The 16,870-nt window shown below is 45.4% G+C and overlaps 1 protein-coding gene and 1 long non-coding RNA gene across 3 annotated transcripts in view; both read right to left on the bottom strand.

The window, feature by feature from the left end:
* Positions 1–16,870, bottom strand: part of Lmntd1 (lamin tail domain containing 1) — a 245,802-nt gene that overhangs the window by 220,427 nt on the left and 8,505 nt on the right. The window lies entirely within an intron of this gene.
* Positions 7,952–14,906, bottom strand: LOC125399221 (uncharacterized). Its single transcript, XR_007231651.3, has 2 exons — positions 14,743–14,906; positions 7,952–9,716 (listed from the first exon to the last, which is right to left on the bottom strand). It is a non-coding gene; the product is annotated as an uncharacterized LOC125399221 (long non-coding RNA).

Below are 16,870 nucleotides of genomic sequence, written 5' to 3'. Positions count from 1 at the left end.
TCATGGACCCTAACACAACCTTTACCAATACTGAAGGTCAACTGGTCTCGTGGAATCCATCCTGTACCATGCTTTCTATCTAGAATTTGTCATACCCTGCTTAGCAATCCTACATCTGGTCTCTGCAGCCCTCTATGACATACCTATTCTGCAAAGTGCACTAACTGAAGAAAATACATCTGAGGGTGTCTGTAATCCTCCATCAGTCAGCCCACACTTACTTAGCTGAGAAACACCCATGTGCTCTGTGAGTGAGTGCCCAGCTCCTCAGTGTGCTTTTCAGAGAGACTTAGCAGATCTGCACAACTGGCCAGGAAGATGCCGAAGAGCATCTAACAGACATGGGGGACGGCTCCCAGCACTGCCTGAGTAACAAGTGCTGTGCTGCTTCTGTGATAAACAGCAAGACTAGAGGAACATGGGGAGAAAATTTCATCTTGTGTCTTAGCAGGCAGGGGCTGGAGGCAGAGACCGAGGGTAAGCACGTATTGCTAACTGGCTCCCTCTGGCTCCTGCGCAACCCAGGACCATCTGCTTAGGAAGGCCTGGCCCACGGCTGCCTAGGCCCCCCCACATGAATCAACCACCAAGACAATTCCCCACAAGCCAGTCTGATCTGGGAAATCATTCGACTGAAAGCTCCTTCTCAGGCAACTCTAGGATGTGTCAAGCCGATCAGACAATCAGGATATTTCTGATCTGCATCATAGTAGCTTGATTTAAATACCTCTTCCTCGGGGTCAGGGAAATGACTCCATGGGTAAAGCATGTTTCACAAGCATGAGGCCTGAGGTCAGATTCCTAGCACCCATTCACCCAGGTAAAAAGCCAGACATGAAAGCATGTGCCTGTAATTCCAGCACTCAGGAGCAGAAATAAAAGGACCCCTGAAGCTCTCCCACATGCCAGTGTAGCTGTCCAGCAAGTGAGCGCTGGGTTCATGAGAGACCCTGTCTCAAAGAATAGGGTGGGAATGTGAAGCAACAGAGGAAGTCCCAAGAGGAAATTCTAGCTGTCACAGCATAGGTACACATGGGCACGTGTGCACGCACACACACATTTCTCCACCACTTCTCAGTCTATTTGTTGTAAATAATAAGTTTCAGTTGTCTATCAAACTGTGTTCTATTTCTAATTGCTGTGATGGAACACTTGACAAGAAGTCACTCGATGGAGGAAGGATTTATTTTGGCTCAGAGACTGAGGGCACAATGTTGTGGAATATCTGTACACTCTGTGAAGACACACTGCTGTGATTGGTTTAATAGCGAGCTGAACAGCCAATAGCTAGGCAGGAGGTACAGGCTGAACTTCTGGGCAGAAAGTACAGTAGGACGGGGTAATTGAGGCGCAGAGGAGACGCCACTGAGACACAGAGTAAGTCAGACACACAAAATGGAAGAAAGGTAAAAGCTATGTGGTAGAACGTAGATTAATAAAAACATGGTTTAATTTGAATTATAAGAGCTAATGGGACAAGTCTAAATTAAAGTCAAGCTTTCATAATTAACAAGTCTCCATTATTGGAGAGCTGGCAGCCCCAAGGAAAATCCAGCTACAGCACAGCCTATCATGGTGGCCAGGCACACATGGTGGTGAGCAGCTCAAAGCTGTGGCAGAGGGAGTGTGGGGACGTTTGTTCAAATCTCCATGGATGAGGAATGGGACAGGACGGGAAGTAGGGGACACTTCGTCAAGATCACTATGTATCTCAAGACCACTCCCTAGTCACCTACTTCCTTCAGCCAGATTCCACGTCCCAAAGATTCCACAACTTTCCTAAAACCGTTTAGACTGGGTTCACACACGAGGCTGGCAGCGAGGGACATTAAACATCTAAATCGTGACCAAGGTTGGATGGCTCTCCAATACATTTCTCAATGTTCACATTATTCCCAGAAATGTCAGTGCATACTATAAACCTTCTGATTGTGGGCAGGCTCTCTGGTTTGAGTTTAAGGTTATCCACTTGTTTTGTCTCTGAGGGATACTGGCACCTGTGGTTTGTAAGATGCTAGGCCAGGAAGAGTCCCAATGGCACCGAGTGAACTGGTTCTGACTTGGAACTGGACAGGCTGCATGGACTTCCAGGCCCACGTGCATGCTGCCCTGGCCCACCACTGCATTACCACGCTGGGAGAATTCCTGTGGAGATTCCCAGAGCCCGGTGAACAGGCACAGATAGATACACCTGTCTTTTACCTGAAGACTGGAAGATCTGAATTCAGGTCCTCACGCTGCCTAGAAGGCACCTTACTGACTGAGCCGTCTCTGCAGCCAAACAGGTAACTTTTTAAGCTCTTAAAAATGATTTCTTTTATGGAAGTGTCTAATCCTAAAGGAATGTCTTCTAGAAAAAGGAAAAAAGAAAGCATACTTCACTTACTTTTCCACCTAAATCTCTGTTTATTCTAGACTGAGTCAGCTGTGCTGATGTAAACACTTGGCAATCAGGGTACTCTGAAAATGTTTTCTATTTTCATTGAATGTTTATCCTAAGGAGAAATGTGTAATATCTTCATTATTGCTTCATGGTGATGCATATTTATGATTTAATAGTCTACCGCTTTTGGAACTTTCTTACATTTAAATTTCTGAAAAATGATATTTACATAATTTTCCTTCACGCACTTGAGTAATTCTCTAGTGTACTCTTTCATGATTTTACTGTGCACACCCTTTCATCTGCTAGTGGAGGATGGTTTATCTTCTCACTCAGTCGGGCTTTTTTAGATGAATATTGGAATAATTATTGGCTTTTAAAAATCATGTAATCAACAACTTGTTATGGCTGCAAATGATATGTATATTTCATCAGTTTAAAAATGTACTTGTTTTTTCTAGAAAATTCCATATAGATGTTCTTTAAAACTATTTTGATACATAGTGTATAAATAAAGGTGGCTTAATTCTGCTATTAAGAAAATTTTAATGTCATATTCCCACCTTTGGAATGTGAAAGATATTTCTACTTACTATTGGTACATAATGTATGCGTGTGTGCATATATACCAATACCTTATGAAGAAAACATATTTTATATATCAAATGATCTGCAGGACTCACAATTAACACACTCGAAGCCAGTTTCCTGTGTCTGTCTCCTAGTCATCTTGCTCCAGATTCTCCCTTTGGTTGTCATCACTCCTGATCATGAATACTGAACCATACATACCTAATCAATAATTATGAAAACACTCAGGAATTCTGTGCTTCACTTCTCATGGTCCTTCCGCTCGCCACTGACCACTGTCTGTATCTAGCACACACACGCACGCACGCACGCACGAACGCACGCTTGCATACCTCCTCTAACTCCTGGTATCCCCCTAAGGTCCACATGCTAGAGACAAGGCTTCCACTGGGAGCTGGTGGAACCTGGGAGGGAAAGAGCTCACCAGAAGGCTGTTTGGTCACTGAGGACATGCCTGGAAGGGAGTACCAAGCAGCCAGCCTGGCGTCTCTTTCTCTGTGCTTCTCAGCTTCCAGGGGGTGAGAAGCTTTGCTCCACAATGCACTGTCCTCCACATGCTCCATCCCATCACAGAACACATAATTCCAAAACTGTGAGCCCAAATAAATCTTTCCCCTAAGTAGACTATTTCATGTACTCTGTCGTAACAATGGAACACTATGGCTATAACAGAAAACACATAGCTACAAAGATGGTTGCCTTGACCTATTTTTTTAAATGTATATGCAGATTTCTACTGTTTTTACATAGATTAAACACATAACAAAACATATTAAATCAATTTACATATAGCTGTATATTTAGATACCAGTGTTGTTTCTTTCTCTTTGGTCGGAGACCTTAATGTTCTCTTCTAATGACTCCACAGCTGGAGAACAAAAGATATCGTCTAGAGCCACCTCCTTTTGTGCGTGTTATTTCCTAAAACATACCTTGGAGCAGGGCGGCAGTTGGCACACATTTTGGCTATTTCTTTGCGCATCCAGTTGACACCCTGTGGGTATGAGAATGGGATGCTTTTTCCACTGCATTTTAAATCATGTCTAAAGGAGTCAGGGCTAATATGCCAGTTGTGAAGAACTGTTTTGTTTATCAACTAAATTAGGAGTCCACTTCATCCCTACTTCCTAGATCAGCATCTAGCAGAAGTAACAGAGATTCAGAAATACAGTTTCAGAACAAATAAACAAAGTACAAGCGTGTTTTCTCCTGTACATGGATGTTATGCATCCTAGCCCTGCTAGCCCTTTCCTTTTTTTTTTTTTTTTTTTTTTTGAAAACAAACCACCAAGTTGCGCAAGCTGGCCTGGAGATTATAATGATCCTCCTGCCTCAGCCTCCACAGTAGCCAGGATTGGCAGCCCGCACAACCAGAACAACTACGGTTTGGATTCAGGTGGAAGTAGTAGAGAGGAAGAAGTTTCTTCTGTTTTCTGGGCTGTGATGCTATGGACTTAGAACACCATGAAGAGAACCCGGCAATCCTGAACTTGGCGATCAGGAGCAAAGGTTGTGGCCAGTGCTCCAGGTAATCAGTCACTCTCTGGCTACACAGTCCTAATATGGCTGTTCTGAGAGGTCACCAACTCTGACCTCGAGCTAATCCTTGGTCAATAGGTTTGTCACCCAATGAAGACCTTAAGCTCACCATGTGGCCTTAGTCAGCCCACACAGGAAGCTCCAACCCTGAAAGTAAATATAAAGAAAGGCATCTTAAGGATGCACTGGCAAAATCAATAGTCTGCTGATCATCATGAGCCCACTGATAATGGCTTGGGGTAAGTGACACACCTAAATCTAATAGAACAGTTTCCATGTACAAACCCTACTAAAAGTCAATGTCACCTTTAACCTAAGTATCACCCAAAATGTAGTTTTCTTCATTGCCTTTCTGGAAGTAGGTGGCCACTTCGGGTATCACTGGCCAAGTCTGAGATCCAGGAGACAGGAAGCCAGCTAACCTTACTCTCGCCACCTCAGCACTGCTGATACACAACCCACCCAGTCTAATTCCCTTTAACTCTGTGATAACAATATGGCAAGCATGCTTAGTGCACTTTAATGTCTTAATATTTGCTAACTTAGAGTGAAACATAATGTGCACCCAGAGTCGGCACCCAAGAAAGCTACGCCTTGGCCATCTGCTCCTTCCAGCTTTGACATCCCCGTCCGTCTGCTGCACTGTACCAGCCACTCTTCTCTGGAGGCACAGACCTGAGCCCTTTGAAAGACATCTCCGCCCCTCCTGATCCCAGCTCCTCTGAAATGACGGCTGCTATCTTTGCTTTGAAATTTACATTTGAGCTCCAGGGGTGGATTCACATGTATGTTTTCCTGAATAACGCAGTTCCATTTCCCTAATCTCATTTCTGGTTTCCCTTGTCACATCAGCTCCCCAAGCCTGTTTTCTGGTCCCCAGAACTGTGCAGTATTTTTGGTACCTCCCTCTCCTTCCCAACACAACTGCACAGTCACGTTACCCCATCACACACCACAGCTCTGCCCGTGCACCGCTGCCTACTCTGTTTAATTAATTTGTTGACACGCTCAGATTTGTTTCCTCCAGCACAGGCATTCCAGCCAAGACAATTACACTCAGGGCTTCGGGATACGCCTGTGACAAAGTGTTGAAAGAGGGGAGATGTGTCTGAGTGACCTCATGCCCAGGATCTACTCACGTGGCTTCCTCTTTTCCCACCCCTCTTTATCACAACATGAAAGTGATTATCTATTGTTGGCTCTTCCCATATATTCTTTCTTTTAAATTCTTTATTCGATAGTCCTTAAACCTAATTATATGTCTCTGAAAACATTGGCAAAATCCCAAAGCCACCCTCCCCACTAAAGTGCCAGCAGCACCAGTCCTTACGCACTGTGTGAGCTCAACTCTGTTGAACTATAAAGGACTTACTAAGAGCTAGCAGTGCTTACAGCACACAGTAGGTACTGTGGACACAGGCAAGAACAAGGCACCAATAGCCAGAGCCTCATCTTCCAGATGAATAAAGCAAGACAGGGAGGTCAAACTGTTGCTCCCCATCAGACAGGCAGGGCTGGAATCACTAGGGAAACCTACTGAGTATGACTGTTCAGCAGAACTATTCCAGAGACTTTCAATGACAACCAAAACAATCCACATCTACGCTGCCCATCACAGTGGCCAGCAGCCCCTGGGTTATCAGCACTTGAAAGGTGGCTATGCACAAGCCAGAAACGGAATTTTCAATTTCATTTAATATTTGTGTATGTTTTCGTGTGTGTATGGTGCATGTGTGGTGCATTGTGTGGTACATGTGTGTGCGTGTTCATGTGCATTGTGTGGTACATGTGTGTGTTCATGTGCATTGTGTGGTACATGTGAATATGTTCGTGTGTGTATGGTGTATACATGTGTGGTGCATGTGTGTTCACATGTGTGTGATGCATGTATGTTTTCATGTATGTGGTACAGGTATGGTGCGTTATGCAGTACATATGCATGTGTTGCATGCGTGTGTGTGTTTGTGTGTATGGTATATTGTGTGTGTTCATATGTGTGAGTGGTGCATGTGTGGGGTAAATTGTGTGGTTCATGCATGTGTGTTCATGTGTGTATGTCTGTGGTGCATATGTGCGTGGTCATGTGTGTGTGGTGCATGTGTATGAAGGCCAAAGGACCTGTGGTATCATCCTCAGGTGCTGCCAACTTTCTCACTGGACTAGAGCTCACCAAGTAAGCTAGCAGGACCCTCATGATTACCCACGGGTCCTCATGATTACAAGGCACATACCAACTGAGCTATCTCCCTGTCCCAAGAGTTATGACATGTTAGGCAATTGTGATGCCATGGTTTGTGGCCTGTAGGGTCTTGGGGAACAGCAATAGTGAGGCAAAGAATCTGTCTAAGCAGAAATACCTGGTATGACTTTTCATCAGATACTAGGCATGAAATGGACTGTTCTGGGGGATCTTTCCACCTTTGAAGGAACAAATGCTCTCCAGGAAGAAGTCTGGATTTACAAATCAAAGGGTGGCACCTTCCAGAGGTGACTTCCATCTGACCATTTAAGGTCCTGCTCCCTCTGACGCTCTCAAGAGGAAGATACAGTTCCATAATTAGAACTTTAAGAGCAGAGTTTAAATACCATGCTGTATTTTAAGCCCTATGATCACCTAGACAACCAGAGGCAATCCTAAGACTAGGAGTGAAGAGTTGCCATGCTTTTCATGGGGAGACATGAGCAAAGGGTTACCCAGATAGGAACCCTGTCTCCAGCAGACGGAAGTAGCATGCCATGCTATGTAACATGCCATGCTATGCCATGCTAGGTTAGGGTCCAGTGAGTTGGGGCCATTTGTAGAGTTCTTATGGGAGCACCAGTGATGTGGAAAGAGTATTACCAAAGCCCACCATGACAACAACCCCCTTACACAACCTTCTACTTCCTCATTCCTCACATGCAACTGGGGAGGAGAGAGTGACTGGTCAAGTGACTCTGCCTTCCCAGTTCTACTGAGAAACACAGTTACTGAGACCCATTGCCCTAAGTCCTGTACTGTTTTTATTTTGTTGCCATGACGATGGGGCCAAGGATATCTCTGTCCCGTGATGGTGATAGGGTGGTCATGCTATGTTGAAAGGAAACATCTATACCACACATCCTAACAGTGATGTCAATAACAACGACAAGATTCAGTGAACATCTCCATAAGTCTTATAAGGAGCCTCAACATGGCTTATATCACCACTTTGTTCCTACAGCCCCATAACGTGGGAACTCTGTCTGCATTCTGCAGTTAGGAACCGAAGGTGTAGAGAGACTGCAGAGTCCAACCAAGGACACGTATCATGGGATTCTCACACTTAGAATCTCATCTTACCAATCTAGATCCAAACTCTGTTTTGTCCTCTGTACATCATCTTCTTCTTCTGGTTCATGGTCTTCCCCCCAGGTGACCTGCTAAGACAACTAGAAGAAACAGGATTGCCCAGGAGCTACTCCATAAATGACTTTCTTTATAGAAAATCTCCCTTAGTATTGTTCACGGCATAGCTTCAACCACAGCATTCAAAACTCCAAGACAGTCCCGCTGAGATCAGGCGCTAAGTGACCCCTCTGTCTTTGTCAACTAGCAGAAGTCCTTCCAGGATCCTATGTCAGTGTGGGCGTGGTCCTTCCTTATTTATCTCTGCACTTTCCCAGCAGACTCCACTGGTTTCTTCTGATATCGAGTGTTCCATAGATACCGATCTAGCAGACAGTAGCAGCAAATGTGATCCTTATGGCTGACGATGCATGAGCACTGGGTAGAATGGCACTTGTGGATCACTCCACTCACCCTGAGCGCAGGAGTAATGGAGACGGGGCACTGCCAGGCCTCTTTTAAAAACCGCAAAGTCAACCCCAGCTCCCAGGATGGCAGCGGGTTGCGATACTTCCCGGGGTGACCCTCGGCTATCACAGCTCATGTTTCCATCCATGGATGGCTCAGAAGGATTTAATGGCTCCGTTCATCTGCTTCAAGAAGGGCTGGCCTAAAGCCCTGATGTCTTGTTTGGGTTACCATCACTGTGGTGAAGCATCGTGACCAAAGCACTGGGGAGGGAGGGTTTATTCTGATTACACTTCCACACCATTGTTCCTCACCAGAGGAGTCAGGAAGGAGCTCAAGCAGGGCAGCACGTGGAGGCAGGAGCTGATGCAGAGGCCATAGGGGCGACTGCTTACTGGCTTGCTCCTTATGACTTAGACTTACTCAGTCTGCTTTTTTATAGCACTCAGGACACCAGGCTGGGACAGGCCACAATGGGCTGGGTCCTCCCATATCAATCACTAATAAAGAAATTGCTCTACAGGCCTGCCTACAGCCAGATGTTAGGGGCGTTTTCTCTGTGTCAAGCTGACAGAACTAGCCAGGTTTGCACGATCTGTGCGGGCTCAACATGGCCCCTGGGGACCGGCATGGGTTCATTCCTCTCTGACTTACCCTGCTTCCTTCAAGATGGCCACACTAATTCCGGACATGGTTAAATGTGCAATGTTCTCACAGGCTCGTGTGTTAGAACATATGGCAGTGGTGTTTAGGGAGGCTGCGGAAACTTCAGGAGGTAAAGTCTAGCTAGAAAAAGACAGACTGTAAGATTTTACAGCCAAGCCCACTTCCTGTCTGCTCTGCTTCCTTATCTTTGGCGACACAAGCAGGAGGCTCTCCCTGCTGCTGCCACTGAAATCCAGCGCTGACGTCCCTCAGCTCCTCACCCTGAGGTCTCCATCAAATGAATTCAAAAGGGGCATGCAGCAAGGTGTGTGAGCGGGCAGGGTTCATTACAGGGTAAAGTAGGCTGCCTCTCGAGGAGAGGAGTCAAAGGCCACAGGGATTGCTGCAGGGAAAGCACTCCAGCAGGGCTAGATGGACAGTGGTCACAGGGACCCTACAAGCAGCTCTCGGAGGGGTGGTGGGCAGTGAAAGGAGACACAGCTGTACCCAGCTCTATCTGCAGGTAGGCTTCACGGCACTTCTCTAGAACGTGGCCCTCCTGAAGAGTGCCTTCCTACCCCAGAGATTGGCAGGCCCATGGGATGAAACGTGAAAGAAAGAGACTGCAATGTTTTCAGTCTTTACCAGGAAGTGTCTGCTGGCTTCTCAGCAGCTCAGAACGTCATCAGCAATCACACAGCTGGTTTTCCAGCAGCTCAGAATGTCATGACTCCACCCTGGGCCAGAGATAGGACCCAGGTCCCACCCTTGTGACCAGTAACCCTGTAAAAGTGCAGATGAAAAGGATTTAGAGAAGATCTGGCATTTTGGGTTGTTGGGGCCTTGGGTTCTGTCTGTGGTAGGCAGGCAGGAGTGAGCCTCTTCTAAGAACAGACAACAGGGCCAGGGGTCTCCCGAAGGTCTGTGGTGTGACACTGCTGGGCTCCAGGTCTTCTACACCCCCAAGGGCATCGCTATGACTTTATGCAAGCCTCGTCTCTGAAACATCTTTGAAAAATGCAAAGTCATTAGACTTTAAAAAGGGGGATCAGCGTGAGAGTCTTTTCTCTTTGTTAGAGACAGGGTATCACTGTGTAGCCCAGGCTGGCCTGGAATTCACAGAAATTCTCCTCCTTCCGTTTCCTGGGTGCTGGAGTTTCCATCACAACTACAAGACCTGCCTTTAGTGAGACTCTTTACTAGTAAGGGTGGTGGCCACCCACCTTCATACTAGCCTGACGGGACAGAGGAAACAGGTGAGAATGTTCACACACACAGCCTAAGACAACACGAGGAACAACTTCCTGGCCACGAGCAGGAGTTGAGCATGTGAACACATGAAGTTATTTCAGCATCTTGTCCCCCGAGTGAAATGACAGCCACAGGATCCAATCAATTTCCATGAATACTCATGCAAAACCATAAAATCTCTATGCAGCCTTTGTCAGACTCTCTTCAAGGCCTGCAGGACAACTGTGCCCAGGGCTTGGAAACATCGAGTGGCACTGTGGGTGGCTTCCTGTGCTGGGAGATGCAGACAGGCAGACCGCTCAGCTCCCCGACCAGCCTACCCGAATCACCCCAGTGTGAGAAGGATGCAGAGGACCGGCACATGACACCATCTTTTGGCCTGCACACTCATACACACATGTGACATGTGCCCTGCCACTTACACAAAAGAACAGGATGGGACAACAGACTTCTCTTTCTTATCTCTTGTATATTAGTTATTTGAAGTGCTGTGAAGTGAACCCAGGGACCTAGGACATTCTGGGTAAATACTGCACCACTGGACTAAATACGCCACCCCAATATCTTTGTTTCTTTACATTTATCCTTTGTTAATGTTTGGTTATCTTTAAACATTTCATTTAATCTAAGAGATAGCTAGATATCATATATATAATAAAAGAAAGAAGGATGTTCAAAACCCTAAATGATAAAAAGTAAATATTGTTGGCTACTATTTTTCTGAGCTTGTCTGTGTGTGTGTGTGTGTGTGTGTGTGTCTGAGAGAGAGAGAGGCAGAGACAGAGACAGAGAGACGAAGACAATACAAAACTTTACTTAACATTTTTTCAAGCTAAACACATTGAGATCCATAATTCAGCAGTAGTTTGGGCAAAAATCAAAAAAGCAGGCAGGAATGGCAGCTGCCTACAATGCCCATAATGGATGCAGGGACAGGGGACCCTGGGGCAAATTGGCTAGGTAGACTAGCTGGGATCGGCAAGCTCCTAGTGAAGAAACTGTCTCAATAAAGAAAGTGAAGAACAATCAAGGTGGACACCTGACATCAACTTAGGGCCACCACATGCACCTTCACACATGCACACACCATGTACACATACACATGCATATACCATGTACACACGCATATACCATGTACACATACACACACAAACTAATAAAAAAATCTAAGAGTAAAGATGTAGGGAACTCTACAAAGATGTTGATTATCTGGTATTTGTATTTTGACCTTATACATTTTGCTAATATCACACACTAATGTATTCTTTTATTAAACCAGTTCATAACACTAAGATACTTTTAGATGTAGAGAGCACAAAGCCCTTTTGGATTAGACCCCACTTTCCCATTTCTGGCAGTCAGAAACACTGTTCATCCCTCATCGTTCTGCTCTAAGAAACTGTAACACAGGCGCAAAGACAGGAGGCATCAGTAGACCACGAGTCATGCACTGCCAGCGAAGGGGCACAGGTCACAGCGCCCTGTGGAGCTCAGCCCTAACTCCAGGAAGCAACTGGACTCCACAGGCTAGCAAACATATTGAGTGCAGGAAGTCAGAAACCAGCCTAGTGCTGCCCAGTCTTCCAAAGTTTTTAATTTTCATCAAACACTGAATATCATTACTGTTATTTATGTGTAGTGGCATTTCAATTGTATTTTAATAAATAAAGATTGCTGGAAGATCTGAGAATAAAACAGTTCCACTGGTCAGCCTTACAGATCAGGTTATGGTAACACGCACCTTCAATTCTAGGAGCCACACTAGCTGCCATAGAAATCGGGTGGTGCCCGCCTTTAATCCCAGTCCTCGGGAGGAATATAAGACAGGGTGAGATGGCTCTCATGCGCTCTCCTTCTGAGATTCCAGAAGGCAGGATCACCATTTCAGACTGAGGCCAAGGTTAGAGCCAGGGGCTGACTATTTTACTTTTCAGATCTTCAGGTTGAACCCCAATTTCTGACCCTGAGTTTTTATCAATCATGCATTTATATATGATAATTTTTGAGGCAGTTTTATGCAGCCCAAGTGGGCCTCTAAGTTGCTATGAAGCCAAAAGTAATCTTGCCTTTCTGATCCTGCTGCCTCCCCGGCGCCTGGATTACAGGCATGAACCACGTTTTATGTGGTTGGTGTTAGGGGTTGGACCTAGGATTTCATGCATGCTCTAGACAAGCATCCTACAATCGAGTACATCAGCATTTTTACAGGAATCCCAACATAACAATCTTTTATTTGAAATGCATTTTGAAAATAACAACCAATTCAAAAACTTGGTAAGAGTCCAGCGTGGGTCTTCCCTGTGGAGAGAAGTCCACTTGGGGCCAGCTTCAGCTTGGGAGCGAGTGTGTGAGACTCCGGGACGAGCCTGTCTCTTAGGTCTCTTTCTACTTAAACAGTTTTATGATTTTCATTAAGCTATGCTGAGGTTTAAATCACAGTGGCACAAATCCAATTAAAATCACAGTTGCAAATGCCAGAACAAAAACACAAAGTCACTTGCGCCTAGACAGAAACAGGTCCTAAGAGAAGCCGTTCATTATAGTCGATAAAGGAGCTGGTAGTGACGGGGGGGAGGAGATCACAAAATCTAAATCAGGAGACTTGGGAAAACAGACTTTTGATATTGGTTGCCACTATCGACTGAAAGTTGCTTTCAATTTCTGAAATGGAAAGATTACTTGGGTGCTGTTGACACTATAACCTTGTATCCCAGAGAGAAAAGTACAAATCCATAAGGGACCTCCCTGAGTCCTGTCGAATTGCTGGTCCCATGGCTTCCACTGTGATGTGAGCCACAACTGTGACTAGGTTGTCTTCAGGTTTCACAAAGATTCCCTGGGACCAAGTAAGATAGTTCCAGAAAACACAAACTCACATAATATGATTCTTCACTTTGTGACCTTAGTGTGTTATTTATTTTTCATGTAAAAAACCAGAAATTGTTGAGAGGATTAGTAAAAACATCACACGCAAGAAGATGATGTAAAAAAGATACGGTAAAAGCTGATTAAGAATGTGAATGACAAATTAGGTGGTGTATGTCTTGTTTCCCCCAAGAATATCCTACAGGCTAAGGAGACTGACAAGCCCAGTGTGAGATCCTGAGTTATATCCCCAGCACCTAGGAAATCAGGGCGTGGAGATGCATACTTGTTCGCCAGCTCCAAGGAAATTGAGTCAGGAAGATCTCTGTGGCCCCAGCTAGTCTGGCCCACTTAGTGAATTCCAGACCAGTGAAAGACACTGAAAAAAAGAAATGAGGAACGGCATCGGAAGTTGTTGTACTCTTGCTTCCACATGTCTGTGTGGGCACATGAACACATGCGCACACACACGCGCACGCACACACACACACACACACACACACACACACTAATATAAGAGGTCTGTACCAGTCATGGGCTGAAGTTAGACTCGGGATAGGAAATTACACGCAGCCTGAAGCATCTGTTAGCTGCGCTGCAGTCAGCCCCACAAATTCTGACTCAGGATGCCATGATGCTATCAGACATGTGAACACATTCCTCAGGAATTCAACACACTGAGAAAATCTAAAGATACTTTCCATGTGCACAGAAATGTGTTATCTTGCAGTTTATGAAACTTGGAGTATCTCAGATCATCACAAACGCCCAATTAAAATGGGAGTCATTTTATTCGACCGCACTGTCAGGTTAGAAACGAAAGCTAACCGATACAGCTAGGCAGCAAGGCCAGCACATGCTGCCCAAGCTCAGACTGTGCCAAGAATTTAGCTTGTGGAAATGACATACTGTGTTTGTCACAGTTGCTGACCCCATGAACCCTTTTCACTGATGTCTCCATGAAACCGACAACCAGACACCAGACTTTCACATAATAACTAAAATAAGAAGTAGGAACATTTTTCTAGAAGACGATTAAGCTCAAGAAAAACCTTTGGGCTGGTATGCCCTGGAACTTTGTTTTGGTGGGGGAGAATCCTGTCAAAGTGAGCAGTCATTTAAAACCTATGCAGTAATGTTTCTGTTTAGAATTATTTTATTTGGATATGAGCCCTGCTACACAGAATAATGTTCTCTAATACAGACGTCTGGGCTGGGCAGTGGTGGCGCACACCTTTAATCCCAGCACTCAGGAGGCATAGACAGGCAGATCTCTGTGAATTCGAGGCGAGGCCTGGGTTACAGAGCTAGTGTCAGGACAGGCTCCAAAGCTACACAGAGAAACCCTGTCTCAAAAAACAAACCAAAACAAACAAGCAGAAAAAGACAGACATCTGGCTTCGAAGGCTGTTCAGTGAGTAAAGAGCCAGCCTTGCAAGAATGCGGGCATGAATTCAATCTAGAACCTGCATTTAAAAAGCCAAGCATGGTGGCACATGCTATAACTCCAGCACTGAGAGGCAGAGTCAGATCGGCCCAGGGAGAGCACTGGCCAGCTGACCTAGACTGTCTACCTGCTGATTTCCCAGACATTAGACCATCTCAGAAATAAGGTGCCTAGTGAAGGCCTTCCAAGGCTGTCGTCTGGCTAAAGCATCACGGGCATGTATGGCCTCCCCACTCCCCCTCTAACCTTCAGTCCATTTCCGCGGTCCTCCGGTCTCGAAGATGATGTGCAGATTCCTTGGGACAACAGCTGTGTTTTTTCTGGCAATTCCAACACTATAACATAGGTCTTGGCAGCTGGAAGACTGGCTTGCAGACCGCCATGAAGATCTTTGGGAGTTCCTAATTTGTGTTTAGGGATTTTTCAAATAGGAAGAAGAAGTCACTTATGTTTTCCCAGGCAGTTCCAAACTCCAGCCTGTGTCAAGGGTGACGGCCGCTGCTTGTGAAAGGCCAAAGTGAAATTACATAACCAGGAGAAGATGATGGAACTCTACCCAAGAAACAAACTATACGAGTTAAGATTTTTGTTATAATTCTGTAAGTTTATACCACAGGATACAGTACTTTCTTGCCCCCTTGGAAGTGCTGAACTTGATTTTCATAATAAGCATGTAAAGTCTAGAGAATTAGAAATCCAAACGGCTGCCATAAAAATACTCTTTACGTTTCCTTGCTTGCGAAGCCGCCTCTCAGGTGAGTTCACTCCACAGCACAATCGATAGGTCTGTCCATGCTGCACAGGTAACTGTGATGGGAGCATCTCTTTTTCATTGCTCAGCAAGGACATGCAGGCTATAAGGACCCTGGCCACATGGGAATTCATTACACCCCCCCACACACACACACAGGTTTCCAGGCCGAAAGTCTCTCATCACTCACGCATTTGTGCCTTAAGTCATGGCCTGGAGTGTCAGTTGCATAATATCAAACCCAGGCAAGCACAGGTGCACTGAAACCATTGAAGCATTTGAAAGAGAGCAAACACGATACAATTTGCGCCAAGAACTTTTATATCCAAGGGCTGGAGATGCAGCGCAGAGGCAGGGCACCATCTAGCATGTGTCAGACCTGGATTCTAGTCTCAACATTGCGAAACAGCTCAGAAGTCTCTATGTGAGCAAATTTCCATACAGCAGAGAAGCAGCTAAACTAACACCAGCAAAGCTGACACCGCGAGAAGCCGCAGGCTGGTCTGTGAGAGAAGCTGGTCACGGGGTGCGTTCTAAAGGAGCTGAAGAGACAGGAGTTGGAGATAAGCAGAAAAGGTCTAGTATACAACGCAAAACACCAGGGCAGAGATTGTTAACTCCATGACTCCATGTGCTTTGGTAATCAAACAACTGATTGGATGGATGGATGAGATGGATGGACAGACAGACGGACGGACAACACAGATATCAGAGAGTGATGACAAATAGTGATTCTTGTGGGCTGTGTGTATCAGACTGTTTTGAAAACTGGCCTTTCTCACAGAAACCCAGGGGCATAGTCCACAAAGCATGGAGTACTGTGAGGATCTAAGAAGAGCAGCTCAGTGTCTCCCTACAACTGTCTGTCATCCCTGACAGAGCAAAAGCCACTCAGAACATGTAACCAGATACCTCAGGGTGCAGCAAAACAGCTTTCTCAAAAAGCAGACAGCCAGTGTAAACTCCGAGTTCTCTGAACCCGTCTTATTTGTGGGATCTGCTTGGCTCTATGGTGAGGTGGACAAAATGCTTCTTTCCACAGAACCTGGAGGTGGAAGACCCTGTGGCTGCTCCATCTCCTCCACTGTTCTACTAATTCTTACAAGGATATAAGACTTGGTTTAATACCTCAGTAGTCACATGCCTTGCAGAGGTAAGTGTCACATGCCTTGCAGAGGTAAGTGTATTAAACAAGAAAAAGCGACTAACACTGTATTCTTGCGATAGACGACTTCTAATGTGAATTTGACTGAATTTATAATCATCTAGGTGATGTGGGATTCCCCTCTGTATGCTATGAATATGTTTTATTACCATTGGTTAATAAAGAAGCTGCTTTGGCCGATGGCAGGGCAGAATAGAGCAAGGAGGGAAAACTAAACTGAATGCATGGAAAAAGAAGGCAGAGTCAGGCAGATACCATGTAGCTGCCTAAGGAGAATGATGCCAGATTCTTATCGGAAGGCCACAGGCTGGTGGTGATACATAGACTAATAGAAATGGGTTAATTTAATATGTAAGAGCTAGAAGGAATATTCCTGAGCCATCAGCCAAATAGTGCTGTAATTAATATAGTTTCTGTGTAATTATTGTGGCTGAAAATGAATGCACAGACTCCATTTA

Source organism: Myodes glareolus, chromosome 3 (genome assembly GCF_982192425.1).
Source record: "Myodes glareolus chromosome 3, mMyoGla1.1, whole genome shotgun sequence".
NCBI lineage: Eukaryota > Metazoa > Chordata > Mammalia > Rodentia > Cricetidae > Myodes > Myodes glareolus.
This window is presented reverse-complemented; position numbering and strand designations above follow the sequence as displayed.